General features: G+C 36.9%; 1 long non-coding RNA gene across 1 annotated transcript; it reads right to left on the bottom strand.

Moving 5' to 3' along the window:
* Window positions 1-4,590: 4,590 nt before the first annotated feature.
* On the bottom strand, window positions 4,591-7,246 carry LOC139664502 (uncharacterized). Its single transcript, XR_011696847.1, has 3 exons — window positions 7,114-7,246; window positions 6,968-7,024; window positions 4,591-4,957 (listed from the first exon to the last, which is right to left on the bottom strand). It is a non-coding gene; the product is annotated as an uncharacterized lncRNA (long non-coding RNA).
* Window positions 7,247-8,380: the final 1,134 nt, after the last annotated feature.

Raw genomic sequence — 8,380 nt, 5'->3', positions numbered from 1 at the left:
GTCATTCAGCATATTTCCAAGTTAAAAGGTCTAACCCACACATTTTCAACGCTTAAATTTAAATGTATGAACATGGAATAATGGTCAAGTTTGCACACAATGTTAGGTTCAGTTCTTTTATTTTTTACTTAAACATGAAAAAATACTGAGGACACAGGATTCATATTCTAAGAAAATAGCTGAAGGTAAAATGATAAAAAATAAATACAAAATCAAATGAACCATAAAATGAAAAATAGTCTACAAGTAACGTGCACAGTGTGAAATTTTCCAAGGAAAAACACTAATTTCCTAGAACATGAAAAAATAGTGAGGACATACCTCTGACATTGAGGGTTCATAGTCTATGATACTGATCAGTTTCAACCAATTAAAAAATAAGCATTTGCAAGCACTCCCTTACAGAAAAACCACATGTGGAAATAACATGTGGAAAGCCACATGTGAGTGTTCCCACATGTGATCTTGAACCAGATGTGTTTTTTGGACACATGTGTTTTGGTTTTTCACATGTGGTCAAAGCACATGTGATTCAACACGTGCTTGTCCACATGTGATCTTGAACCACATGTGGTTTTTGGACACGTGTTTTACATGTTGGTTTTTCACATGTGATTCACTTCTATATATGTGGAAAAAACCACATGTGTATATTCCCACATGTGATCTTAAAAGCACATGTGATTCAACATGTGGTTATCCACATGTGATCTTGAACCACATGTGGTTTTTGGACACATGTGTTTTACATGTTGGTTTTTCACATGTGATTCACTTCTATATATGTGGAAAAAACCACATGTGTGTATTCCCACATGTGATCTTAAAAGCACATGTGATTCATCATGTGGCTGTCCATATGTAAACCACATATGAGTGTTCCCACATGTGTCCAAAAACCACATGTGGTTCAAGATCACATGTGGGAACATTCACATGTGGTTTACATATGGACAGCCACATGATGAATCACATGTGCTTTTAAGATCACGTGGGGATATTCACATGTGGTATGAAAATGCGAAAAACCAACATGTAAAACACGTGTCCAAAAACCACATGTGGTTCAAGATCACATGTGGGAACATTCACATGTGGTTTACATGTGGACAACCACATGATGAATCACATGTGCTTTTAACATGTGAACATGACCACCTATCTACCAAAGCCAGAAATCAAAGAACTAAGAATTTAACCTGTGACATCTTCAAAATATAAAATAAGCAGTATAAGCAACAAACAACACATATACGGGCTAACATTTCCAAATCATTATGCCATTTATTGAATACCCAACATATCACCAACAACTTACAATCCCCCTATGAGGAAATGGTCTAATCTAATGGTAATATAATGGTCTAATCTTTCCCGCTATTTAATTTAGACAATGAGCTTCTCCCATAAACAGGGTAGAGACACAACGATGACATGCGATGCATTTGCATCTTTAAAAAAAAAAACACCAGTAAACAGGATAAGGTGTTTACATGCCTGGCAAATGGAACATGATGTTTAGATGCCTCAACGTATCAACAGAATATGAAAATCCCAATCTTATTCGATGAACAAAAAACATTGCATTTGCTTAAAAATAAATATTTGTAACGTAATGAACTACACCTGGACATGAACATGACAACACGAGTCCTATAATCTATATTCTCTTGTAAATTTAACAATTGAACAGCATTACTTGAAAAACAAGTATTTTGGGAGCAGCCCAAAATCTCTTGCTATACTACATCAGGAATATCTTGCTTCGTAGAGTCTGTACTCTCGGAGTGCAACACCCAGAAAGACCTTCCTAAACTCTAAGGTGCACTTTAGGCCCTTGCAGTACGCCACGTTCAATGCGTAAAGCAAACCAAACAGAACAGTAAAGGCATTTGTGATATCACCTAAGATGTCCATTACAACCTCCTCCTCCAGGATAACAGTTACATCGACCACAGTGGGAAGCGATCTTGGTAGGGCTGCATCGTCCTTCACCACCTCAAGAATTCCCCAACGCCATGTGTGTCGTGTGCTTCCAACCCTTCAGTATCCTAGGGAAGACAAGAAATAATATCACAGCATTACAGTTCACTACAAAAAAGACCTGATAAAATACAGGCTCATTCACACTGTTGAGATAACTCTAACTACTGTATAAAAGCACCTGACAGCTATTTGTAGTTTGCAGAAAATTCACACAGCACCATTGTGTAGTTGAATAATGTAAATGTGTGCGCTCTACTTTTTGGTTCAAAAAATCAACAAAATCAATAGTCAAAGGGAATTTCTATTGTTCAGACTTAACAAAAAACGTAAAATGTTATCCCAATAACAACTACCATTATCATTGTGCACCATTGTTGTAGTTATTGTTACAGTGTGAACAATGTCATTTACTAATGTAAAAAAAGAAATGTCTCCTGTTATCACTGTAGTGTAGAGCTGCAACGATTAATCGATTAATCGATTAGTTGTCAACTATTAAATTAATCACCAACTATTTTGATAATCGATTAATCGGTTTGAGTAATTCTTTAAGAAAAATAAGGCAAAATTCTCTGATTCCAGCTTCTTAAATGTGAATATTTTCTGGTTTCTTTACTCCTCTATGACAGTAAACTGAATATCTTTGGGTTGTGGACAAAACAAGACATTTGAGGACGTCATCTTGGGCTTTGGGAAACACTGATTGACATCTTTCACCATTTTCTGACATTTTATAGACCAAACAACTAATCGATTAATCGAGAAAATAATCGACAGATTAATCGACAATGAAAATAATCGTTAGTTGCAGCCCTATTGTAGTGTGAATGGTTGTGAACTAAGGGCGGCACATAAAAACAGACAGACCTGCGTTACTTTAATATGTCAAAACAGTAACTGCTGGCATTTTGCTTTTGTGTTACCCAATGTAACCCACATGGGTCCCAGAAAATGTATCAGCAGCATTCATCATGACAAACTCAAGACAGCGAGTGGAAGGATGTGCTTGTTTTTAACGCCGGGGCGCTCAGGCTTGACATAGGCAGTAACAAACAGGTCTAAATCTTACGAGCACCATCTATGTTTGACAAAGTACAGCAAACCCTGACATGTCCATCTAAATCTGACAAACTGCATCTACGAATGAAACAGGCAGCTGAGGATGTCCTAAAATAGCCACCGTACAGTTGGTTAGATAGACAGGTGTGTTAGACATGTCTGTAGTAGTAGCAGTAGAAAGAGTGAAAGCCAGTGCAAGTCTTTAAAACAGTGGAGTGGAGTAGAGAGACTGCTCAGAAGTTGAAGGAGCCATTCAGAACCGCAAGATTTTGAAAATTGAAAGCTGATTGGCTGGGAAGGCTAGTGTGAATTGTGAGTAAGACGGATAATAATAGTGTTCTTGCTGAAGCAACTAGACTAATAAAGAAGTAAATAAGAGTGTATAAGTGTGATTTGCTGAAGCAAGCACACTACTCACCAGGATGGTCTTTGACAGTGAAGCCGAATCTCTCAAGAAAGAACAGTAGATCTCCTGTGTGCAGTTCAGTCTGTAGTCTGCAACAAAGAGAGAAAGAAAGAGAAGGGGGAGAGAAGGAGAAAGAGAGAACGTCTAAGCTTGAGAAATGATCTTGTTTGAAATTAAGCACAAAGAAAAATGCCAAAAAAAAATAGTTATGCAGAGATAAAGCCACGAAAATCAATCTTTCTTTGATTGACAAATTGATTATTTACTTGTGCATCCAGTTTCTCCAGTAAATCTTCCATGTCATTTTGTCCTGCTTGTCCTGGTTTGGCTCTGTATATCTTCAGCAAGCCCCTGGTGTGACTGTCCAGCGCTCCATCAACACGGTTAATGCATGTAAATTCTGCATAAACCTGGGGAGGGAGAGGAAGAGAGAGAGAGAGGGGGGGGGGGTACAAAAAAGAGCAATTATATTGATTATAATATGAAAATATGTATGTAAATGTAAAATATGTAAATTCTGCATAAACGAGAGAGAAGAGAGAGAGTTACCTGTTCCTAAACTAGCCATCTTTGTTTAAATGTTGACACCAGTGGCTGGTTCCTGTAGCTTTGGTCTAGCTAGGCCAAAGCTAGAAATTGATATCCAAGTGGTGGCGCTACGGGTGACACACACACACACACACATACGGGTTTATATGTATTAGCCGGACATTTTCGCCAAACACGCCCGGTGGTGGTTTAGATGGGCTACCCGTTCCTGAGGGTCCTAGAGCTATGGGAGTTAGATTGGAACACTCTAAAAAATCTGGAAAAAAAAATCAGGTCACTTTAGATTTCCGATACACCCTACAGAACCTCATACACACCACCCTGACACTATTGTGATTTACGCAGACAGCTCTCTTTTGTGGTTTATAAAGGTACAAAAAAACACTGTTGGGTCTTTAAAGGGACAATGATGTCACTTTTTAAATTCCCCCTCATTAACATTAATACACATACCTGACAGCACAAAGCATTAATGGGACAGTCATTTTATTATCAGAAAAAGTGCACTTGCACTTGAAGTACTGTTCACATTGGCACATAATATTATAATATAACAATATAATATTGTATAGAAGTATGAACATGTTAACAAAAATATGTGAATCAAACGTGTACGTGAAAACAAGTGCATCGAAATAAGTGCACTTAATCCTGAGGCAACACAATGAAAAAAAGGAACACAAATGGTTGCCAGTAGGTTTACAGATCTTCTTTCTGTGACTGCCTCTGTGCAGCTATTCCCCGGTTTCTAACAAAGTCCCTTATATTTTGCACTGTTCTTTGTGCCAACACGGGGCCTTCTGCCAGCTTGCAGTGACTGCATTCGTTTTTGGTGGCCAGTTGTCCTTTACATATGTGATCTCTGAAATGCCTCATAACTGCAGCAACCTCAGCCTTAGACCAAGCTTTCTTTGGCACTCTTTCTTCTGGACCCATGTTCTTCAGCAGCATCTTTTCCTGGAAGATATGCAAAGTAGAAAGAAATATCACACAAACAGAAAACAAAATGTGTTGGCCAGTTTGAGTTCAACTAATGCCACAGTTGACAAGCAAATATTGTTTAACAATTATTGATAACTTGCTTTAGGTTTCCAGTTGATTGCTCACTTGAATCACTCAGAATTTTACAATATGACTGATTATGTGTTTGCTGTTCATCTATTTAAGTGGCTGAACCTTTTGATATTTGAATGGAATTAAGTCATTTACTTTGCATTAGAGACACATTTTAAGTTGTTATGACTCTGTACTCAACACACTGGATTTGACTATGGGGTTTAAAGACTTACTCTCAGTTAAAATTGTATAACATTTACATCCACATTAGATAAACAGTGTAGGAACTGGGCATCTTGACCTACCAAATAGTAGTCTCACAGTCTTCATCAGACAGAGTTTGCTCTGCTCTGTGAAAGCTCCAGAAAAAGGTAGCAAGTGGAATTTGAGATAAGCTTTTTTTGTCAAAGTGTAATTTTAGCTCTCAAGTCCCCGTTTTAAAAAAATCGGTATAAATAAAGTTTGCTTGCTTGCTGAACAACCTCTAACACCCTTAAAACTGAGAGTCAGTACTTAGGCCACATTCAGAGTGTCATTAGCACTGCTTGAAAAGTGACTGCACCATATTTTAAATAGGACTAGTTGAGTCTAGCATTTTGTGACTAAAGCCCCATTCAGACAGACACAGTCCCTGAAACAGTCAAAGGGGTATAATGAAATTAACTAAGGATACTGTTTATGTGACAGTTTTCATCTAGTTTATTACAGTTTTTTCTGATTGCTTAGGCACTATCTTTGAAAACTCTACACACTAACCACAAAACCTTACACCAAACCAGCAAAACATTATACATCTCTTGCAAAAGCAAACAATTCTTGCAAAACTCTTCAAACTCTTTTAAAAAATGTGTTTTTGCGTCAATACAGTACAAACAAACCATCATTTGAATAAACACACAAAGCACCAACTACGCACTGATAGTATAAATGGAAAACACTTGTGGCTTTTGCTTTTTCTGTGTGCAGGGCAGAGCAGTTTGCAATAAAGTTTTGTCATACATGTAGTAAACACCCATACACACAGGTATCCAAATGTATAAAGTATGGATGTGTATTCCAAACATAACACACTATCAAAATAAATAAGGGGAAAAAGTTTTTTTTTTCTCAAAATGTTCTACAGTAACACTCCTCAAACAACAAAAGCGCAGTAGAAGAAAAAAACATTGGTGCTAGAAAAAAAAGAACAGAAAAAAATAGGTCAAATCTCACCTTCTTTGTGGGTCTGGCCATAAGTTTACAGTGTTGCTAGAAATGTGTTACAGTATTACTGTAAATTGCAAACTGAGTGTAAAGCAGTGAGTTGTGTTTACAGTTTTGCAAAACGTGTGTTATAAAATTACAACCTGAGGTGTAAAGCAGAGAACGTGCGTTCAGTTTGGCACACTTGGTAAATGCATTGGCTACAAGTGTTAATGGTTTCAGAGATAGAGCTTCAAGAATCACTGTTAGTGTTTAAGCATTCAGAATTTTTTGTACAGATGTGGTAGTTTCTCATTGCCACCGCCTTTTATTTAATTAAATTTAGGGCTATTTATTCATGTCTTATTTCTTTTTAAAGACTATCTTTTGGCATTTTTGCATTTCGAAAGTTCAAAGTGCAGAGAGACAGGAAACCGGGTTAGAGAGATGGGTATCACATGCAACAAAGGTGCTCGGATGGAATCCAACCATGGACCTTGTAGTTTATTTGGTATGTGTAGACTACCGGGGCGCCCATATTTATTCATATCTTACAGTGCACTGTAACTGCACTATAATCTTTTCTGTTTAGTCTGTTTTATTCCATTTTACCTTACTTTTAGCTTCTATTTTATTCTTTTTAATCTTATTTATATTGCCTTTTCTTTCTTTTATACCTTACCTCAGTGCTTTTTTGTGTCTTATGCTTTACAATCAAACTTGGCTTACCTTCAGAGGGAGGGGCAGTCTCATTTACCGTGGACGACACTGATGACACTGTTCCTGCTAAACACATAATTTGCCAAAAGTTAATTTTTTCACATGAAAAAATACATTTTATCAACAGAAACACAACCAGAAGTGAAGTAACCTACCAAAATCTCCAATGTCATGGACCTGCTCCGTGATTGTAGAGTCTGATGCAGATTCCACAGGCTCGCTAGTTGTCACTGTCATCGGATTCGCTCCCACTGTCCTTGGCCTCAGCGTCGCTAAACACAATTTCTTCTGGGAAACAAAATTAGTAAAACTCACATGAATAGTTGGACATAAAAAACCCCAACAACTTCATATTGGATATTAATAATATTTTTAGCTTACAGTTTTTTCTGAATGCTTAAACACTAACAGTGATTCTTGAAGCTCTATCTCTGAAACCATTAACACTTGTAGCCAATGCATTTACCAAGTGTGCCAAACTGAATGCACGTTCTCTGCTTTACACTCAGTTTGTAATTTTATAACACACTTTTTGTAAAACTGTAAACACAGCTCACTGCTTTACACTCAGTTTGTAATTTTAAAACACACCTTTTGTAAAACTGTAAACACAACTCACTGCTTTACACTCAGTTTGCAATTTACACACTTCTAGCAAGACTGTAAACTTATGGCCAGATAGATAATTTTATCTGTTCTGTTCCATTTCTAGAACAAATGTTTTTGTTTTCTTCTACTGCGCTTTTGTTGTTTGAGGAGTGTTACTGTAGAACATTTTGAGGAAAAAAAAAATTACTTTTTCCCCTTATTTATTTTGATAGTGTGTTATGTTCAGAATACACATCCATACTTTATACATTTGGATACCTGTGTGTATGTGTGTTTACTACATGTATGACAAAACTTTATTGCAAGCTGCTATGCCCTGCACACAGAAAAAGCAAAAGCCACAAGTGTTTTCCATTTATACTATCAGTGTGTAGTTGGTGCTTCGTGTGCTTATTCAAATGATGGTCTGTGTGAACTGTATTGACGCAAAAACACATTTTTTAAAAGAGTTTGAAGAGTTTTGCAAGAATTGTTTGCTTTTGCAAGAGATGTATAATGTTTTGCTGGTTTGGTGTAGCCTAAGGTTTTGTGGTTAGTGGGTAGAGTTTTGCAAAAATAGCCTATAGTTTCAAAGATAGTGCCTAAGCAATCAGAAAAAACTGTAATATATAGTAGCATCATTTAAGGCCACAATTCTGTAATTGGCCATACAGTGAAAACTGAAGAAGCCTATTGGATGAGAGGCCAAACTTCTAAATCTAAAGCAGGGGTCACCAAGCTGACCATCATGATTGACCTGTCAATCTTTGTGAGGTTAATTTTGTTAATTTTCACCATTCAAATGAAATGCAGTGCGATCCTATCAGAATTAAA

Source organism: Centroberyx affinis, unplaced genomic scaffold (genome assembly GCF_046629955.1).
Source record: "Centroberyx affinis isolate AG114_WGS23_722 - 3 ecotype Tasmania unplaced genomic scaffold, CSIRO-AGI_Caff_v1 ptg004294l_1, whole genome shotgun sequence".
Taxonomy (NCBI): domain Eukaryota; kingdom Metazoa; phylum Chordata; class Actinopteri; order Beryciformes; family Berycidae; genus Centroberyx; species Centroberyx affinis.
The sequence above is the reverse complement of the archived record's forward strand: the minus strand, read 5'-3'. Positions and strand labels throughout refer to the sequence as shown.